Here is a 23,489-nt window from a genome sequence, read left to right as displayed (position 1 = left end):
CTTTGACATGGGTGTAAAAATAAGGGTTAACCAATGTAGGTCTATTGTAGTATTGTAGTATTTCTTAAGTCAGTATTTAATGTCCACAGCTTCAGTGAAAGCAGTAATGCCAGATTCTGCCGCAGGGCAACTATTATGCATAATTCATGTCTATTATTTATATAATTATTGATAATGCTTTTCACATCTGTGCTTATTTATTCATTAATTATTAGGGTTCATTATGTGTTAACATTAAACATGTTATGAATTTTAAACCTTTTGAAGAGTTCCGGTGGTCTTGTCTTTGCCTGCTTCTACTTTTTGTTACCAAGTCATAATAGAGAGATAGGGGAGTAAAGAGATTTTGTGCAATTGAGTGAATACGGATAGAGTTTTGCAAAATCAAAGGAATGGAAATTGAAACTCCTTTAACTCATCAAAAGAGTAGTTTCTAATGTTTACTAAAACTGTTTTGGGGGGAATTTCAGGCCCAGTGCTTGAAACATATATCTGAGTGGGAGTTCATCCTTATAGCTGTGTTACAGAGTGGGATGCTAACAGGGCAGAGGCTGAGGCATGCCCTGAAGCACCTCTGATGCCAGCAGGCGGGGTGTCTGATACCAAGAGTGTTTCCTGCCTACAACCTATTCAAATTCCTAGCATTCAGTTTTCGCACACACAAGCAGAGTCTGTTGTTCCACCGTTTTCAGAATCTTTTATTGTTTCAATGCAGTGCTTTGTGAAAATATTTCCACCAATTAAACATATTCACAAATTGTCATTTTGCATCTCTAGACCTCAGTTTTACTGAGAATAACCCCAGTTCTCTAGTTTTTACGCTGCCCTCCTGTATCTCAAAGAATGGTGGAAAACAGAGAAGAAGTCATGGCACACAGTGTCTAGACGAGGTATAGTGCAGCACCCGCAGGTCAGTTTGGAGAATCTGTTCACAGCCCAACTCTGCATTCCACATATCTGCAATTAATGGAAGAAAACTGGCAAAAAGAAAGCCATTAGGGACAGTAAGTTGGAAAAGGTCCTCTTTGTATATTGCCACAAATCATGTAATGGGCAAAGCTTACATGTGGGGGAAAAAAAAAAGGTTCTGGTTGGCAAAAATCCAAACTGAACTTCTAGTATACTAGTGACACTTATTTTTATGTAAATCTAGAGCAGGGTGAATTATAAGAGAAATCTTCCAGCTGAAGATGTGCACCTGACATTGGACTACTTGAGAGTTTTATGATCTTTTCAGTGAATGAGAGTATATTAGCTCCTCCTTAACGTTAGCAAATACAAGCCCCTTCAATTTTCTTTTGTTAGGGCAGTGATAGAAAACCTTGCAAATCTAATTTTAATGTGAAAATACTCTGTGCAGACTGCTAGTCCACCAAAATAACGTTTTATCTTTATAAAGAGAAAATCTGTATTTCTAGTCAAGTCTTTGAGCCGCATAAAAACTGCCGACCTCTAAGTCAACTATTTAGTGATCCAACAGTATTATTCTGAGTTCTTCTGCCCCAGCTGAAACATTAGCTCTTCTCAAGGCAGAGGCTTTCTGGGATGTTTCCAGTCTTGCTGCCAGCAAAGCTCGTCCTGGGACTGCTGGAGCCAACACGGCGATCCAGTTACCATTCTGTGTGTTGCATTACAAAAAGAGCACATTTGGTTCTGCTAATCAGCCGTAATGCTATTGTCATCGATAAACTGTGTGAAACATCATTCTTGCAAGTTATTCTTCAAGTCATTTAGCCTGGTAATTGACTTTTAAAGCAGTCTGGACTGAGGAGTGATACCACAGACCAGGTGGGCTGGATACACATATATCTATCATTTCTTTGTGCATATTGATATCATGGGCTTTGGAGGCAGACATCCCACCGTTCCCCCAAAATAGCTGCATCTTGGCCTGTTCATGTCCTCTGTACTCCCCATGTGTTACTCAAAGCAGATAATGCAGAAACCTTCTCTGCAGAGCAAAGGAGGCAGCATATTGATTTTGTCTTAGATGAGGTCTCTGAAACCTCATTTACTGCTGTTGTCATCATGGTGGAACATCAGTGTCTGACAAGCTGCACTTCCCCCCCACGTCTATCCTGGCGGCCATCTTGGAAGCTGTTGAGGGATGCTAATGTGCCTAAGCATTAGTGTTGTCCTCTTCCAGTAACACTGTTGACAGAGCGCTTGCATGATAAGATGTATTAGGCCAGATAATGTTGCTGCTGACTAACCATTGTGCTGTCTAAATAAAGCCCTGTGTTAAAGCACTGATCTGCTCTTACTAGGTTACAGTGCAAACACTGTGAAACATCCCAGGTGGAGCTGCCATCTTGGCATGTGGGTCACAGTGAAACATGGCACTCCTATGCCCAGAGGCCTTTGGGTGTTCAATGAGCTGTTGCCAGAGACTCCTTTAATAATGGATTAATGAACACAATATTCAGGAACTGACTAAAGTAGTAAACGTTATCTATTAAATTTAATTTGTAAAGGTGCATGGACAAATCAAGACAGGACAAGTCATCAATCTGGAGATGAGACGAAAGCTTTCTTTTTAGGTTTTTGTCTAAGACTGACCCAATGTAATTAAACATGATACATTATGTGTAAGCTCCTACTTTGTTCACACCACCACCCTGTTTTCATCAACAAACAAAGACTGATTGACCGCAAAAAGCAAGCAAAGGAAACCTGCTCTCTGACTATGACTCATTCATACAGCTACTCATGCATTCTTACAATCTCCATTTGTTATGTGGAAGAGTTTAATGCTGTTGTTGTATAGCTGTACCTCTACTTTGGCCATGGCTTCTTTGAAAAATAGGGATCCATTTAATTAGTTATTTCTGTTAAAATGAAGTACGTCAGAGGAGATTTCCGATTCTTTTCTTTATGAAGTAGGGTGAAAATATGCACAGAGAAGTGATTCTACTTAATTAAACTAATTAAAGAAGATCATTAATTAAATATCAGTGAGGCCAGCTGTTTACAGTGTGGAAGGAGGGCCCTGGGATGTGTGGAGATGGGAGGCAGACAGACAGTGTGTTTTTAATATGTGCTTTTAAGGGTTCCCTCTGGTGAAAGTCTACTCCAGGGACAAGGGTCCCTATGTAATAGTTCCTGTGGAGACAACAAACAGCATCGGCAAACACACAACAGAAAAAAACCCCTGGCTCCCCTGATTATTCATTCTGTGGAGAAGTTTGTTGCCTGGAAGCAGATAAATGGGAACAGAGTTGAAACAGGATTATGGCATTTAAAAGAATCCCTAGTATATTTGGTCAAAAGTTTCTTTTATATATATATATATATATGTATATATATATATATATATATATATATATATATATATATATATATATATATATATATATATATATATATATATATATATATAAACAACAGAGGAAAGCCGTTGTGGTGGATGTGGCAATACCAAGTGACTGCAACATCAGGAAAAAGGAGCATGAAAAACTAGAGAAATACCAGGGCCTAAGGGAGGAACTGGAGAGGGCCTGGAAGGTGAAGACCACAGTGGTGCCTGTGGTCATCGGGACCCTCGGGGCAGTCACCCCCAAACTGGAACAGTGGCTACAACAGATCCCAGGAACAACATCAGACATCTCAGTCCAGAAATGTGCAGTCCTAGGCACAGCCAAGATACTGCGCAGAACCCTCAAGCTCCCAGGCCTCTGGTAGAGGACCCGAGCTAAGAGGAAGAAGAATCACCACCCGCGGTGGGTGAGAAGGGAATTTTTATTTATATATATATATAGATAGATATCTATATATATATAGATAGATAGATATCTATCACTTTAAATTTATATTAATTTTAATTTACAAATTAGTTACTATTTTTCTTGTACTTTGTCTATATTTGCCACTTACAAAACATAACTCTCTCTCATTCAGTCTCCACTCAGACTCGTAATACATTCAGCGTTTCTTCAGTGTGCACAGAACAGGAGAAATAGCTGATTTCCTATGACCACCATATTGTTTGTTCTAATAATATTATTTAAAAACGATATGCATTGCAAATGAATAGCTTTATTGAAGCTTACATGACACAGAATACATTTTTAATTGAGGTAACTCCACACTGATAGACATGACGTGATTATTTAACAGGTGTTTTTATCACGTCACTGAACCACAATGAGTTTAAGCATTTCTTGAAACTATTCATCATGAATTACATTATAAATTGCTGACAGGCTGATAAAGAAACAATGGACACAGCCAAACAGGGTACAATTAATAATGCATTTGTGTTTGACCGCCTGGCCAGAGGGACTGGTGATAAATGGAGGCCATACGTCCAAAAGTAGTCTGAGATCTTGTGCCACCCACCTGGTTTAGATTAGAGTTTCACCAGTGAAAAATGTCCACTTTTTCACATTGGATGAACATTAAATGTATTTAAATGAGGGAATAATCCTACTTTATTTACCTAGGTATGTGTATACATTTTGTCTTTAATTAATCCAAACATTGCACACAAATGTGTGCATTTGCAATCAAACGAGATTTGTAATGTTTTGTCCCAGTGACGGATGGTCATGGGGGTGACCTCTCTTAAGAGCAGTCACTAGTGAGGACCTGCTTGTGACCCCCCAGCCACTCAGGAACATTAATCACAGAACTCTCCTTCATGCTTTTATCACCCCTGCTGAAAGCTACTGTCCAGCCTCCACCCCCGGACTTCTTCATCACCTCACCACTTCAGCCATTCACAAGGCTTTCTTCAACTTCGAACCACAGGTATCACTCCATCAGTACACATTTATCAGGGGCTGCTCTTATCAGCTATCTGGGCCTGAATATGGAAATGGGATCCCTGCCACCGATAAGCACAGCCTGGATTATTCCTAGCTCTCCTTCATCAGATAGCCACTCAGGAATGGTAACAGGCTGGAACATTCCACCATTGTTTTGCAGCAGTGTTGACTGAAGAAGAAGAAGTGCGAGGAATGAGAGAGAAATGTGTGTATTTCTCCATGCATTTACGCATGTTCTTTAGTGGCACATTAATATATACACATGGTATCATGGTTCCATGTTATCTCGAATCCTGCAAAGTGGGCCAAACGTAGAGCAAGTTCAAATTAAAAACTGCATCCACAAAAAACACTCACTTGACTAAAATTATATAACATGCATCCTATTGTCCATGCATGATTAGCATTCACACTGATCTGCACATAAGATGCTGCTGTCTTAGGATCACCTCATGATGAAACAGGCCAGTCCTAATTAGAACCCCATAACCTGAGCTGTTTCTTCAAAGGCAGCTACTCCTGCACTAATCTGTGGCATCACTTCATTATGAATTCTTCAAAGTCCCACCCAGCTGTCAAGCAAGCTTGTTGAGAAGGCCATTATTAGTGAGTCAAGTATAGCAGATACAAAGCCGGGTCTGTTGTTCAGTGATGTTCCCTTTCTCACGCAAACACAGACACACTCAGAGGCTAAGGCATACACCGTGACCTCGAGATGAGTGTGTCTGCTTCTGAAGGGGTCAGGTGTGTTGACTTGAACAGATTTCTTACAAAGACGTATTGATACAAGTAGGAGGGCTCCTGCAAAATCAGAAACTTCAAGAGAGCAAAAGAGAAAGAGAAAAAGAGAGAGAGAGGTCCATCACAGCTTATCTTATCAGATGTGTTATTAGCTGCAATTGGTAAACTATCAAAATAACATTAGTTCACAAACGAGGCTGAGTCCATTGATGGGAATAAAGCACACCTTCATTTTCCATAAAGTGATTTATACGAGCAACTTAAAAAGCTTATTGTTGGGTTTGATAACACAGAAACATTGGCCTCTCTGTTGAGGAGAGAAAGAACTTGACATCACAGCCAATGTCAGAATTAAAAAGGCCTATAACATGTTATGGTCTCAAATAACTTATGTTGCTAATCCTCAATTCACAGTAAGCCACATGAGTTTCTCTGGTAGCAAAGCTATTTCCTAATTTAATGTGCAATGACTTGTTCTTTAAGATTTAATAAACTTTGTAAACATTATAAAGTTTATTATTTTTTACAACTTGTCCTTTGCACTTGTGTTCAGCCTGGTAGCACATAACATAGATTTTTATTAATGGATTTGAAATATGTATAAAAGAATAAAGTGATAACAAGGCAGTCAAAGAAGCAGCCAAATGAAGGTAGAATAATGACACAATGTTAGACATCAAATTAGGGTATCAGTGCATAATTTGATGTCCATTGAAGACAAAAATAATGATGAACAGATGTAAAGCTCATATTTGATCTTTTAAACTGCACTGTAGTGGTATAGCTATTGGAACTTTATAATTTTCAACAGCACAATGTGTCCTGTAAAACTCCACAGATCTGTCTAAAATTAGTTTTTACATTGCATGTCATTTGTGCCTGAACTGTCACTTCAAACTACATATGTTGTCATTGGAAGGATAGTTATTACTCAAATGTTCTCTCCTTTGTTTGACTAATTTGTCTCAGACTCAGAGAAATAGCTCCTATGGCAAGTTATAGCAATCAAAAATGCAAAAGGAATTTGCATCTTTAATTGATTTGGAAGAGTTCATTATTGATTTAAATGAAATTATCTATGGGCATTGTAACAGAAAACATTTTTACCTAACAATCCTTTTTGCACATAAACAACCTCAGTCATTTCTATGACTGAGGTCGACTTTGATAGTTTACCAATTGTGTGGCAGTGCACTACCTGCCATAGCAATCTGTTGTAGCTATGGCACAAACTGTATTCTTTCAGGCTTCAGGTTTGAGATGCTTCTGTATTTTAAGACATGATTCCAATCATTCCAAAAAGTGATTACATCAGAAAGACTAATTTAGTGGAAAAATAATGTCCTTTACCTTGTATTGAATGTCTATTTATTTTAATATAATGAAATAAGCCAAGGTTCTTGAGCTTAAGTCCTGCGATGACTTACAGTAAGCTAAATTTTTGCCTTGAATAGAAAATTAGAACAGATTGTGGATATTTACCAATGTCTTATGAATGAGTTTTTTTTCCCCTCACAAACTTGAATTGCAGATTTCTACTTTTGAAAACGCACATAGGCATGAAATGAAATTGGAGACTGCCTTGATTATGACAACATTTTCTCAGTTGTAAAACCATTAGTCTGCATCTTTAATCCAAAATCTGGCACTTACCAATGTAGCATTTACCACCAAGACTGCTGTGCAATAATACTATCTGACTTCCCAGACCGCCTGGAAAGGGTGAGTGCGTTCATGCACACAGGCAGCTAAACAGATTTTAATTGCCTCTCTGAATAGCTTTGGTAGTGATATCTAAGCATGTGGCAGTGGTTCTCAAGTACACTCCAACAGGGCTGGTCTGGAGATCGCTTTCTGTACACAGACTGATACTGATACACATCAAGTGACATGAACAAAACCATTGCACAATGACACATCAGGCCAGGCACACAGAAAGGTTAGGGACAAATGTGGTATGAGGTAGCTCTCAATAGGATCACAGGAGCCACAGAGGGCTAGATTCAAGCATCTGAAACAAGACTCTGTGACTTTTAAGTGAACGTTATCTTGTTTCCCTAGCCCCAAATTCAAAACCCAGTACTTTTGAATGACATGAGCTGGTGCTGGCTACTCCCTGAGCTCTTGCTTCTTGTGTTTCTTTTTCCTGCTGAAAAGATATGATGAAGACTTACATTTTCTTCAAAGACACCTCAATATCAGGGAGGAAAAAAAATCATTGTTAAACAGCTCAGTGTCACAGGCTGGGCTCCTGATTGGCATGCTTGACAGTCCACACTACCCACAGTCTTTCACACATTTAGTAAGGCCCTCATGCTGCACCAAGACAGGCTGCAATGTCATGAGAATGTGCATACGGATTGGCTGTGTCACACTTAAATCTCCATTAAATTGCCATTCTCACATTACCCCACAGTTAATAAACAGCAGATTAGTGCATTCTTTATAGTGCCCAGCACACATTTCCGCTTCTGAAGGTCTCACGGGGGCCTGGTCACTTGCAGTTGGCATAACCAGCCATGTTAAATAGTCTGGATAAGGCATGTGACCTGCTCTGCCTCCATTCCTCAACATCCACACCTCACTCAACAGCCTTTGCAGCAGAGGCCCATGCCCTCATGCCAACATGGGGCCCTCCTCATTGGTAAAAGGATCTCCATAACCTTTTGTCTGAGTGCCCCTGAGGCACATTTGGCAAGAAATAAATTGTCCATATACAGAAGGAGAAAACCGTGAGAGAAATTTAGACGAAGATGAAAACATAAATGTAGACTGCATGGCTGAAATTAGTGGGCCAAAGCAATGACAATAGGAAAAGATGTCATGCTGAAAGGTTACTTGGGTTACTCCACTGAGTCTGTCTGTCACCTTCATACCTTCCGGGGGCTTAAATCACTTTACCCTATAATTACCTCCCTACAAAAGGCTCTGTTAAAGTTCCTGTAAAATAAACCTGATGCTATTGAGAAAAAGAGAGGCTCTCTCTTTTAATTAGGGCAATCCATCTTAACCTTGTCTACCTGAGGTGAAGTGAAGGTAGGCCAGGTCAAACTCCCAAAGCATCCTCTTGTATTGTTTTCTTTTGCAACTGACTGAAGCACAATGTGAGTCTACCCTGCTCTCCACCACAAATCTTTTGTTGCCTATCTGCTGGCTCCTGGTAGGATTTACCACTGAATGGCCTATTTTACAGTGACACAATACTTAAAGTTGACAATAGGAACCCAACACTGCACTGTTGCATGTGAGACATATGCAAAAGAGACAATCACAAATTAAACATTGGCTCGTATCATTTCCCAACTGTTTTTCCTATTTTTGTGAATGAACATTATTAGTTTTGTGAGAACAATGAGTCCAATGTAAGGAATTGCATATTTTTATATGCAGCCTTCTCCTCTGAAGAATACAGTTACAGAATAGATAATGTGTCTTCATTTGTCAATGTTCAGTTTTTTGTGTTTTTTGAATCAATATGTCTTGGACGACGAAGCGTGTTGTCACCCATGTGTGTTTAGTCAAACACCAGACAAGGCATTGTTGTGTTTCAAATCTTTATTTCGTCCCCAAAATGCTTTCTGGGTGAGGAGCATGGCTTGATGATCAAAAGTAGTGTTTGTTTCTCCTTCCCGACCCCAAAGAAAGAAACGCCAAGTCCCAGCAGAGCACAGACGGGCAAACTGCCTCCCACAGATCAGCTCTCTAGAGGAGAACGTTCTCCCCTGTGTTTCTCCGCATTGAGAGTGTGTGTTGCGTTTCGAAGTGTTTTATTGTTCTCTTTCCCACCTCATTCCTTCATTCTTCCCCCTTCTTGGCTCACTTTAGGTGCCGCTGGCAGTTACCTTGAGCTGACACTGATGTGTGTTGTCATCCCTGCTCCAGCTGGTGGTTGGAATAAAACACACATACACACAAAACCCTCTGTATACACACAGAGGACTGCAGAAATCACAGGCCTTTGCATGGTATCTGTACATACTGTCTTCCTTCTCCTCATTCTCTGTCTTCTGAACACTTTCTTCATATCTAATCCCAGTGAATCCGACCCACGGTGCACCTCACACGCTTTCATCTGCGCTGAGATGGTGTGGTCGTATATTATTCATGGGTCGTGCGATCTGGGGCTCGTGTCATATGGCAGAAGTAATAAGATGGAGTAGTGGTGAGGAGGTGATGAACACAGCACAGGAGAGAGGGACACAAACCTTCCTCTCCTGTTGCCTTCCACATCTCTCTGCGCCCTATAAGCTGACACACAGCACAACTTTGATTTGTGATGGAAGGGATGCCCCAAAATGCAACAAAAACCAAAAGTGAAACTTTTTTTATTTTTGTGAATTTTATATTTTAAACTTTTTAGAGATGGATTTAACATACAGTACGATCCCAAGCTTCAGTTTTTTAAAAGGCGCTGAGTACGGAAAATAAATACTGCTAATTTTTTTAATAAATATATTTCTAAAGAGGCTAGTGACATATACACACACAAAAAATCATGTTGGTAATGACCTCAGTAATCCCATAAAGAAAACAAAACAAGTCAATGAATTAATTTATGAAATAAGGGCATGGGATGTTTAGCCTACTGAGTGAAATAAAATACTTACTTGCTGGTGGAAAAAAAAAACTGTTAGTGAAGCCAGCTTCAAATGATCTTTTACATGGAGAAAGTAGTTAAAGCTGCTGCTCACATGTTAATTGAATTTATTCTTCTATGCATTCATCCATCTATTCATTGTTAATACCTGGTTATCCTCACAGGGTGGCAGTTTACCCTGTGGAGGTTGTCAGTCCATCACAGAGAACCTGATCTTCCACACAAACTCATTTCATTTGAAAGTTTCTGGATTTTTTATTTTTTTTTTAGATGCATTTACATCTTTAGTTCTTTCCTTATATTTTCAGTTGGATTAAAGGGGAATGATTGACAGTCAATTGAGCAGCGTTTGTCTGCAGCGTTTTCTGTGACACTGTTTTTCTGTCTGAAGGTATTGTAATCTCATTGGTTGTCCGATTGGGATCATTACCTTTCTAAGAAATCCACCAGTACGTAATCTTTATACACTTATGAATTATATCATTGTCCATTTCTCTACTTCTCCTTCTTATGATATATAATATATGACATATATATATATGTATATATATATATATATATATATATATATATATATATATATATATATATATATATATATATATATATATATATATATATATATATATATATATATATATATATATATAAAAACTGAACCAGCTGATATAAAAACTGAACCAACTGAACCAGCTAATTAATTTCTAATCTCTCTTAGACAACTCTTCTGATTATTCATTTGACTCCAACCAAGGACCATGTTGGCAAAATAACCTTTGGCTAGAAAACCTTTGTGCAAAACAATGATTCCATTGTTTTATCATGTAAAATTGTAGTGCTTGATTAAAGAAACTTAAATAATAATGATAACTTGTATTTCCTTTGGCGTCCCACTTCAGTACAAATAACTTGATTTATTGAATGGTTTGTTTTTATTCCTGTTTATGACTTTCATGTCAACAGCCCCATTGGAAAAATATTTACTTGAAAAGTGACTTGTTCAATAATTATTTTCCATGTTATATATTTTAGCTCATCTGTATACAATCTAGTTGCAGTATTATTTAAATTTTTTTTTTAGCAGCAACTAACAAAACCTTTAAACATTTATCATAGAGATATGAATTTAATATTATAGTCTGTCAGAAAAACTGTAACTGTTCTGTTACATGCAGGAGCAGGACGTCTGACCTCCCACTATGTCTCTGAGCTCTGCCAGAAGAACAGGGAGGTGGGATTTGAGGGTGGAGGGCAGGGCAGAGAGCAAACCAGCTGACCATTCTTAGCGAATCAGAGACTAAATCCTAGTGTTCAGTGTCTGGAGGCGACATGTGGTTCACCACCTGGCCCTGCTGTCTGACCCACTGGAGTGCGAGAGAGGAGCAAGGACAGCCTGTATAGCCATTTGCTCATCAATGGAGGGCATCACCGCCACTTAACACAGCTTATCGATCTGCACAGCCTGCAGTGCCTCAGTTGTGTGTCCATTTCCTATTGATTATTTCAAGTCTATTCTTATCGACTGCGTCCTCTGCCTTCTAACCACTGCTTCCCTCAGTCTGATCCACCAAGGGATTTTTTTTAAACAGTCATTTGAAATTATAATCTCTGTGAGTAAATGTCATAATCGCCCTTAAGGCCTGGTGCAGATTGGCTGGAGAGCAGAGGTCTCTGAGGTCAATGACACTGGTCAATACAGATCCATTTGTGTTATGACTAGAGTGGTGACATGAACCAAAATGTTTAACCTTAGTTTCATTTCCTATGCGTGTCCATTTTGTATGGATCCAGTCATTTCTTCTTCATTCTAAAGATTCTCAAAGATGATGCAAGACAAAATAATACTGCTGCTCATGTTTGTGAGTAAATGAAGAGTGAAGTATTTGCAGAGTGGTCATCAATGCTTCATAGGTTAGATCATTAGATTTAAAGTGACAGGGCTACACAAGGATGGGGTGTGGGGGTTGCTTAGATAAAGATTGGCATATTGATATTGATTTGCCACCCCTGGGGCTTCTTCTGTTACCATGGTTTTAGCCAGAGGGGAGGGCTGGGTAGAAGTATGAATCTGATACAAGGCAAATGATGTAACCATTATGAGTCCGAGTTAAACTTTTACGACCATGTTTGAATAATCTCCTAATTCTTTATTGCTTGGTATGAGTCCGATTAGTCTGACGAGTCATCACCCACCTCAAATTTATTGCACCGAAATATGGAGAATTTAATCTGTTATGCTTCTGAAGTGTATGTTACCGCAGATAACCATCTGTGATCCTATAACCATTATTCTAACCCATGACAACGGCTGCTCCGGCAGTATGAGTCAGGGTTTTCTTTGTGAGCTGATAGGGGTATGAAAATCTCATGCTGGACTGACAAACTCCTCAGCTGTCCCTCTAAAGCAGGCTGAAATAAGAGCAGGCCTCAAAAAGCCCTTTGATCTTTTACTGCCTGGGTCAGGGTTGAAATGATGCGTAAATGAGGGAGGAAGGAGTTTTCATTTCGTCAACCTGTTCTGTTATTGTAAAGCAAAGGAGCCTTTGGTGTAACATGACATGAGATTGTTTTTTAAGTGCCTATACCAGCGAAACGGCTGAACATGTTTGTACGTTTAGTTCACCCACATTGCGTTTCGTCCATTTAACAGCTGTGGGAGCTTATCTTGACAGAATTAGTATGTGCCAGTGAATGTAAAAGAGTCGGCATTCGCATTCAAGCATGTGTGCAGAAAGGCTGAATGTGAGCGTGTGTATTGTTCAGTTTCGTCTGCTCTTGAGTGCACCTGCTGGCTGTGGAGCTCTGCAGAGAGATGAAGAGAATCCTCCATCAGTACGATCGGAGAGCAAAGACAGCGCGGTAAATACCTGGCTAAAAGGGAGCAACCTCTTTAGCTGTTTATGGAATGCAGTCGGAGCTGGAGGAACATAAAGGCGGCAAAACATGATCATTATGGGATGCATTTGTACTAAATCGCTGTACAGAACATCTCCTTCCTAGTCCCGACATCACCCACGCGTTGTTGTGACTACAGAGAGAAACCCCCGGAGCTGACAAAGGCAAAGGAAGAAGGGGAGAGGAGGAAAAATCGGGTGCCATACCCATCGCTCAAGTCTCGGCTTGTGTTCAGTAGTTCGATATTACACCCACCCCACCCATTTTTGATTTGAACCTGACAGTTGTTTCAGAAGTGCCTTACTCCATATCACAGAGAGAAAATGAGAGTGCTGAAATCCACAAGATGTGAAAGGTGAATATCGGGGGAGAAAACACCCACCCCCCTTCAGTAAAATAAAAAGGGAAAACCCCCAAACAGAGTGAAAACAAATACATAAATAAATAAATCAACAATAGGAGTTGCAGTTGAGCAGAAAAACACAGAAAAAAACAAAACAGCAGAAGTAGATTTTGTATTGCGGTCATGTCAATAATTTAGCTACCAGAGACATAGTATTTCTGTTCACAATGTGGTGAGGAAAGAGTTCAGAAAAGGGAGATTTTCTATTACTATTAGTACCACTTTGCAGAGCTCACATCTGTTGTTGCTCTGCAACACTGTAAATGATCTACACAATTGAATAGTCACAACTTTTAAACAACTGTTTACACAACTTTGTGAAAACAGTTTCTCCTTAGAGCAAATACTATAAGTTTGCATCTACACACCTTTGATAGAGAAATGTGTTTTATCTCCTTATTAAATTACCATTGTTCATTTTCTGCCGAGCCCCTGAACACTAGCATGAACATTATGCAGCACTAAGTTATCTAACTTCTGCTGTTTCATCTAACTCATAATCTATCTTTGATGGGTCTCACTTTAAAATTTGCTTACGGCATGGTTGTGTAGTTGAAGACATAAAACCTATATAGATATCTTGTGACCTCAGCTGGACTTTGCAGCACACATCATGATTCAAAGTGTTTTTTGGCCTCACTAATGCCATGTCAGTACCAATGCTCACGGTTAGCATCACTCTACCCTAAGATCATCAGTGACTCGGCCAAGCCTAAATGACCCTTGCCAGTGTACTGAGGGCTGCTGTGAACTTAATCACTTCAGCAAATTGAAACCACTCGCTCTGCAGTATTTTTACAGGGGTATAGCTTATGACCTTAGTCTATGTGGACTGACCTCCTCGTTTGAAAGGACTCAGGGACTAAAGAAAAAACACACTAATGCTGTTTTGCGTGCTCCATATTAGGTTGGAATTCCAAGCTTGCTTATCCTGCTTGCTGGGTGATTTATAACAACAAAGTTGTAATCTTCTCTCAGTTGACATTTAGAGGATGTGGTAAAAGTTGTGTGTTTGGCGTGAATGGATTTTTATCATCGGCTGGATTTGCCACCTTTTGAAGGCCTTCTGGGCCTGTAGTAAAATTTCTGACCCTGATTACTGGTTTTCAACTCTGGCTCCTGTCAGACAGGGGAGTAGGGTCAACAGCCTTCAGCACAATAAGCTCGCAATACCACAAATGATCTGACATGGTGCTGGAATGCTATGGAATTGAATCTTGGTGTCCATGGGGGGGTGAAGTCAACTATGCTTATTCTAGAAGTTTTCTGAGAAAGTCTTATGCAGCTATAGGTGTGAAACACACAGGAACACAGAAAAGCAAACAAACCCCTCTGTCAGATGCACAACTAACAGGTTACCAGCTAGTACATGTTTACCTGTTTCTGTTCTTTTGTTCTTTATCCGAGAGCTCAGAGCTGGGATGTCAGAGATATTGAAGGACTTACACATGAGCTCTCTATGATCTGCCTTCACTCAGACCTTGTCATGTCATAATGCTTTTGCACAAAAAAGACATACATGTACACTCATGCTACTCCTCAAGTGCTGGAATTTCAAGACACATAAGGGGCTCCCCTTTAAAATCCACAATGAAATCCCCAACTGTCTTTTCCGCCCCCTTCCTAATCATAAACAGGCATTCATGTAGCACGGGCACTGCACCCTTAATACCTCTTTAAATAATAAGTATTTAGCCTTGATTTACAAGAGCAGTAAAACTCTTCAAAGTGCAGCATAATCTTTCATTAGGGATCCCGTGGACGATGTCAGCCATATCTGTTCTTCATTATCTTTAATCACACAGTGTTTTACCTGCTCATTTTATTGCAACAGAGATCATAAAATCAGTCTTGTTAAAAGAGAAAAAAACTTTAACTTTTTATATTATCTTGTTAACACAACCAAACAAAAAATCTGTGTATATTATATATTTAGCTTATCTTGGACTTAGCTCGGATGGGTGGATCATTTTCATTATAATTTCAATTTATTTTGCTCATTCTTCCTCTTCATTGATCTCATTTCTCCCTTCTACTGAATGAGAGTTGAAGTAAACCATGACAGAAGGTTCCTTCACACATCCATAAGACATTATAATTCAGGTATATTAAAATGGGTGAGGAAGAGTGATGATAAGCAAAGTAAAACTTTTTAACACAGCCCAATAACTGACATATCACTCAGACTCTCTTTGCATTAGCTTTTCAATATCCTCACCAATGAACCATGGTATTAATGTAACAATGTGAGCCCACTGACTGGATTCTGTCCAGGAACTGGATTGGCTGCATTCACAGTCCGACCAATAACACTGACCACTGCCTGATATGGGGGTTGCCGATCTCCACAAAGGTATTTGACCCACATGAACTTTGACCCTTAGATGATTGAAGTGGTGGCTTTTCCTGCTCCAGTGCTCCAGCCTAGAGACAAGGTGACGATTCCTGTAGGAGCTCTCTGGTTGCAAAACCTTAGAGAGAGGGTAGAAACACAGGGAGGAGCAGGCGCCAGGCTTTGTTGCGGGCGTTGTTGTAATCTGTCTGCTGGGTTTAGGCCTAAAGACATGTTGAGCAGTCATGAGAGGAGACTGCGACCTTGAGTGGTCTCAGTTTGTGTTACTTTGGCTCTGTTGCTCCCGGGCAAAGTCTTAGTCATGTAAGCTGAATACATTACTTAGATGATTTTGAGCAAGATCAAAATCATCTTGCTCAAAACATCACTGTGCAAATTTTTGTCTTAATTATACTGTTAGGCAAAATACACCAATAAACTTTCTACTATATAGTCGATTCATCTGGATATTTTTTTCAAATAACCACTTAGAACCAGATCATGTCCATTTTTAGCACCAATCCAGCCAGGTGTTATGTTGCACTTCTGCTAATCTAATAATCTCTCTTAGTTTTCACCTTGTCCATGCCTGAAGGTCAAACAAATTTTCTCTCTTTAGTGGTCTCAAATGTTGCCATGCTGCTCTCAGGGTCATCCCTACTAATCCCCAGTTACTCAAGTCCTGGTGGATTTCCCCCATGGGCAGGTGAAATCGGATCCCCAAACCCTGAAGCTGGGCCAAGATGTTCGCAGAGATAAACATCCCAAGCCAACTCCCAGTCAAGGGTCTTAGGCAAGAATTCAGAAATACATCATCACAAATCTATTAAGAGCAGCTCACTGCTTTAACCAGAAAGCCTAGCAGGAGCCACTAGACCTAGAAGCTCCAACGTCAAGAGCCATGCTCATAAGTTGAGTCCTGACCCAATGCAAATATATTCTTCATGACCGTCCCTCACATCAAACCAACTCTCTTTTCAGTAACAGCTTCGGGTTTATGAGCTTGCTCTTGTTCTCGCTTGGTGCCTGTGGCCTGGCCAACTGCACAACGCCTGCACGGGAGTCAGGCGGTGACTGTAAGGATCCAGACGCTTGCTTTAACAGCCTCTGCTGAATGCCTGCAGACTCCTCTATTGTTTGTGGTGCAGCATTGTTTGTGCGGCTCAAAAACAACACTTGTGTACACTAACCATAAGTGGGAGATTTATCTCATCATCCGTCTATATCTCTCCCACATATAAGCCACAGGACTGCCTTCTTTTCACCAGAGGTATTGTGTTTGTAACTGCAAGTGTCGCCCCACATGTATTTGGCTAGGCCTTGTGTCTACTGAGCGTCAAGGCCACTGTACCCTTCAATTAAGACAGCTTTTAGTGGGAGTCTGTAAAACCATGAATGTGAAACAAATAGCACAGGACAGAAACGTTTCTAAAAAGACTCCTCATGACCAGGTTATAGGGTCCATTTATTAACATTACTAAGAATTTCTTTAAATTATCTGTAGTTTGTGTTTAGTTTAACCTTTTCAAAAAAAAAAAAAAACAACAACAACTTTAACCTTTTATTTCTAAACTGTTTAGATTTTATATGCAATAATATGTTTTGTTCACATAAAATGATATGCTTTAGATATGGTTTAGTGTATTTTCCTTCTATTCAGACTTCAATCAATAAAACTTTCTTTGAAGGGCAATTTCCATACAAGTGAGTGTAACAGAAAGTGCCTTGCACAAGTTAAAAAAGACAGGCATTGCTACTACTACTACTACTACTACTACTACTACTAATAATAATAATAATAATAATAATAATAATAATAATACTGAAAATTTTAACAGAAGAATTTGGTTAATAACATAAAGTCCAATTAGTACCATGCAGATTATGTTTAACAACACAACTTTGAAAGTGATTTCGTACCAATATACGAATACATTTAGACAACTGAGGTACAGTGCATAATTAATTCAGCATTTGCATGTGTATCCATTATTGATCGCTTTCAAAATAAGTGAAACATGAGTCAACCTGAATATTATAAGCTGGTCTGCAGGTTCTTTCATTCTCCAGTGGACAGACATTGGAGAATGTGTCTGTGCACAGACACATTCTCCAATGTCTGTCCTTATTCAGGATAATAGGACAGAATAAATACCATTCTCATTACAAACTACCTTGCAACCCCTTATGCAATCAATCAGTTCATCAGCCATCTCTGTGCACATGGGGCATAAATCCCTAAAAATAAATCTTTGTGTTGTTCATATCATCTTTGAAACCCCTCCCCCCCATCTTCATTGTACTCATCACCACATGAGCCCAATGCAAACTGGCTGATTAAACTTACAAGTCACACCAGTACTTCCAGATTATACAAACCGCTAAAAAAATCCTAGCAAACGTAGGTTAGCTAATTACATTACCTCATCGCTTCATAAGAACAAATAAATGGTTTCTGTTTTGATGCAATTCAAGACAAGCAAACATCTCACTGAGACACTTCCATGACATTTTATTTACAACCTGTTTTTGTTTACCAAATGAGGAGTGGAGCCAATGAAAAAAAATCAATGGCACAGATAAGCTGCCCCTGTGCCCTCAATGTGTGACAGTGAGCCCATATGGACACAGCAAGGTGCTGTGCTAAAAAAAAAAAATGGTGTTCAGGAAAAGATCCAGTGTCAATCAAAAAACTCCACAGAGAAAAGTGACGTTTGACAACTAGTTATTCCTCCCACAAGATTCTCAATTCTTTGGACTTTAGATTTTACATTTGTGCTTCAGGCTGGGAAACAGAGAGCTGGTCTAAGAGAGTAGAATAAGAATTTCCTGATAGCAGCTGTAAGTAGGTGAGCATAAGGATTTCCAACTTTAGGTTAAACATCCCAAAAACAACTGACAAAGGTAAAGTGTAGGGAATGATGTAGAATCTCCACATCCATTACATACAGTCTGATCCATGATAGTCCACACTTAGGGGGTTGTGTGCAATATGTTCTCTATTACATATACCAGGTGATCTCAGGCTGTCTCCCTCAGAACATGATCTCCTCCAGGCCAGGACCCTCGTCTTGTTAAAGCGCTACGGACCCGGCGTGGATTGAGTTTAAAAGTAATAAAAGAAGTGGACCTGGCGGCTAGGCGAAAAAAACACTATCAGATTCCGAAGAGCAACTTTCCTTTCATGTACAGACTGCATTCAATGAAGCGTTAAATTCAACAAATCCATGGTTGTGATCCACCAGAATCTGAGTGAGGGTTACTTCAATTTGTACCAAACGATCTCCACATGATCAAAGTGCGGCAGGCTCTCCCCAGCATACTGCTTAAATTAGACTAACACCAAAGTCTTTGGCTCTGGGACGGTTTTTGGAATGTCTTACCAGCAAAGAAATTCCTTTGCACATATGGTTTCAATAGGCCCTAGATGCCAGTTTCACATCTCTAATGGGCTGACAGGGAACTTTGGTGCTAAGACTCTGACTCTCAAACGTTCTGGGGCTGTCACCCAAGCTGCAATTTTGTCCCTGTTTTCTACAGTCCTCCTTCATCTCATATTTTTAGGTTCTGAAGAGAGATGATTGTGCACTTGAGGGAAACTGATGCTGCCTCATCCTCCCTACTGCAAACAGTATTTCACAGTGCGAGAGTTTAAGTCCAAGAGTCTGTATCAATCACAGTCCTGATGTTACTGAACTACACGGCCTTGCAAAACTGGTTTTACTTCCTGAACTTTTGCACATTTTTGACATTACATCTGGAAACTTTATGTGATTTACCAACACATAAATAGTAGTGCATAAATGTGGAGTAGGAGGAAACGAATACATGTTTTTCAAAATCTTTGACAGATAAAAATCTTTAAAAAAGTGTGATGTGCATTTGTATTCAGCCCAGTGTAGAACCACTTTTGTCTACTTTGACAACTGCAAGTCTTTTTTGGTATGTCTCTTCCAGCTTTGCACATTTGGAGGGTGAAATATTTGGCATGTTTTCCTTACAAGATAACTAAGTTCAGTTGGATTGAATGGAGAGTAAGAGTATAAACATCAATTGTTTAGATGCACAGGTTCTCAGTCATAATTATTCCCAGAATTTGATGAAGATATTCTAACATGAATATTCATTAATCTAAACCAGGGGTATCAAACTCATCAAAAGCTATATGGTGGCCTGGATTTTAGGAGATTTTAGTTTCAAATCTCAACTAACTGCTTTTATTTCAGAATTAGGTGAATCCATTTTTTCTTCGACACAGGTTAGCTTCCCGGTCCCTAGTCCCCATTGCATGTTGCTGCCACTGTAGTGTTTCACATTGGGAATGGTGTGTGTTCAGGTTGAGGTGCAGTGTTAGTTTTCTCGGCTTCCTGAGCCTCTTGGATGTTTCTTTCTTTAATAACCTTCTTTCTAAAAACAAAAATAAGCTTACAATATTCTATAGAAAACTTACTGGTAGCACAGATATTTTTTTAAATGTATTTTGTGTGTTTCCCAGTACATGAATATGCATATAATTTCTATAAGAATATGACCAGCGTTTATATCAGCCACAGTGGACAGAAGGCCTTCTTTCCTCCTGTTCTTTATGTGCATGTGTGGGGCATGTGGAGAACAGAAAACATGCAAACACACCAGCTGGAGAAAACAAGGGTGCAGTTCTCGTGTGCCTGCTGGAAGTCACGCACTCTCTCGGCATGTTGTAAAATTCTCTCTGATAGCAGTGTTACAACCTGACAGGCCGTGCATAGCAGGTTGCTGTTTTATTGTCACTGAAGTTGGAGATATCACACCTTACTCATGATGGTGACTTGTTTGGATGAATGGATGTCACAGGAATTATAGTTATAAAAGGAATTACACATACGCACACACACATGCATGCAGCCCCAGATATTTCAGATTTCACAGCTGAATTGACTTAGGACTCTCTGGAGAGTTCAAAATGTGACATTTTCACTCTGCTTCTGTACTTTTGTTCCAACAGGCAGAAAAAAAAAAATCTGAAAAGTAGAAGCAGCAGGGGGTTGGTAGGTGGGTTATGGGTTGGGGGCGCTTCTCCAGGAGCAAAGTCAGATTTCTCAGCTCTATTTCTGTTCCAGTGCAATTAGTCTGTTCCCAGAAGACAAGCCTAAGCAAAGGCAATACATGAATATATGCTTGGTTGCACGTCATTTCATGAGTTCTATATGCTCTAAATGTGTATATGTTTTGTCTTTGTTAGAGAATCTGCTTTATGTTCAGCTTTTATTTATTTATTTTATTTAGCCATGTCTGTCATCAAGATTTGTAATGTTACTCTTTAGATTTGTAAATGTGCCAACTGAAATGGCAAAACACACAAAGTAGTTAACACAGATTGTATTAGCCACAATTCCATCTTTTATATGACCTTTGTTTAGTTAAAATTTTCCTACAGGCTACATCAATATTTGCTCACACTTGGAACATAATGTATGCTTATGAGGCAGACCAGCTGGGTGTGTAGCACATGAACAGTGGGAAGAAAACATCTGTACACTACTGTTAAGATGCCAGGCTTTTGTGGTGTGAGACGTGAGATCAAGATAAATCATTTAAAAGCTTTTTACATCTTTTGTATGACCTATAAGTGTGCATTCTCCTAAACTTGAACTTGAAGCACTTATTTTTTGTTGCAGCTCTAAGTCGTTGTAGGTAGAAGTCCAACACCACGACCCATCTTAACTAGACAATATTTGCCCAGTGTTGCATATAAATCTCCAAATCTTTCTGACTGCAACAGCAACTCCTGTCCGCTGCCCTCAGATCAAGCCACATATTTTGAATCAGATTTTGGCCAGGGTTCTGGGTCGACTATTCCAAAACTTTTATCTTCTTCAAGAGAAGTCAGTCTCTTGACAATTTGAACATATGTTTTTTGAGTTGTTTCGGTGCTGAAAAATCCTTTTCATCTTCAGTTGGAGCCTGAAAGGTTTTGCTCTAGAATTAACTTGTTCATAATTTTCCTACACATTAACCCATGTTACTCCCTGCACCGTGCTTCACCATAAGTATTGTGCTCTCTTTGGTGATCTAAAGTTCTGTTTTTGCACCACACATACCTTTAGGAGGCATAGCCAAATGGCTAAATTTTGATTTTATCAAAACTTCAAGTATTTTCCCGGGACATTTTAAGTGGACTTTTGAAGAAAACCTACAAAAATAATTTTAAAAAGTCCCAAAGTGTTCAACTAGAACAGTAAAAATTTATTTTGATAAACGACACCTTAAATGATAAAAACCTGAAGAAGCTATGAAATGAGCTCTCACTTTTTTACATCAGAAATTATATTTTAACAACTGTAGACTGATTATACCTGCTGTATGCTGCTTATATACCTGCAATGACTTTCTCTAAAACCTAAATTCATCTTTGTTTTATTGTCTGTGAAGCTCAAGTCATAATTCAACAAAAACTATACAAAAACTTCTGTAAAATACTACTTCTAAAAGATGGTTCAGGATTTACCTTTATTCTTCAAAGTGTTAATAACAAAGGTAAAAATAACAAAGCACATTACTTGTTTATTTAACGACCCACATCATCATCAACTTACTGTTTAAAATGTAAATTTAAACAGCAAGTCATTAAGACATATTTCTATTCATCACTCTCACAATGTAAATCCTTGTCTCCATCTTCAAATGGCATGTGTTCCGGCTGAAAGTAATTGTTAGCTGCAGTAATTTATGCATAAAGTGGCTCTTGTCAGGTGGCAACAAAGGAACTTTGATAAATGTCCCTTAATTTATTGTAACGTGTGTTAAAATCAAAGTGAAACATTTACAGGCTGTGCACTGAGTCAGGCCAGAGGAAGGGCCTCTCTGTGTTAAAAATAAGGTTTTCTCCAAAGTTAGGTCCTTGTCTTTGGAAACTTTGGCTCCCACCTCCTCTGAGGCCCTCGGGGTTAATCAGAGGCATAAAGGTTACGATGTAAGGCCGGTGACTAACGACAATATGATGTGCACGGAAACGACGTGACAGTTTGCAGCCATTAACCTGGGAGTACGACTTTTTTTTTTTTTTTTTTTAAAGGAAGACAGGTCAGATTTAACACAACACAGGATGAGGTATATTTTTGTCCAAGTACACACTGTTTTCAGTTCTGACACGCTCGTCCACTAAAAGAAATAGCCTTCAATTTATGTTCCATGCGAAGTCTCAAACAGGACCTCATAAATTCAAAATGTGAAACATTCGGCAAGCTTTCAGCCATGTGTTAAAACCTTACCTATTTTTTTGCGAGGTTTGAATTGGAGAAGTAAATTTCAGACAGGTTGCAACTGTGTTGTCACAGGCACAATCAATTTCACTCCCTCTTTTCATGTGTTGACTCTGCATGAGTTGTTCATGGGCAACTTCTTGAGAAATGCACACCCACTTGAAAAGAGAGAAAAACTGGCTAACACGCCAATTCACTGGCTGACCTGTGACGCGACCTCTTGCCTGTTTGCTGACATTTTTGCAATGAAGGCACTTGAACAAAAAAAAAAAAAAAATGGGGGAGGAGAAGGAAGAAGACAGGAGTAAGAAGCGAAGAAGGGAGAGAAAGGGAGAATGCCTCTTTCTGATGGATGAGGTCTTCTCCTGTTACATTTGGAGAGAACACAGCTGTGAAGAACTGTTAAGTACACGCAAACAAGCCGTCTGCTTCAGACAAGCCTGCCGGGCACCCGGCCCCACATCCCACTTGTACAGCTCTGACACATGATCACAGCCAGACAATACATGTGGGA

The sequence above is a fragment of the Gambusia affinis genome, linkage group LG02, assembly GCF_019740435.1.
Source record: "Gambusia affinis linkage group LG02, SWU_Gaff_1.0, whole genome shotgun sequence".
NCBI classification, from domain to species: domain Eukaryota; kingdom Metazoa; phylum Chordata; class Actinopteri; order Cyprinodontiformes; family Poeciliidae; genus Gambusia; species Gambusia affinis.
The sequence above is the reverse complement of the archived record's forward strand: the minus strand, read 5'-3'. Positions refer to the sequence as shown.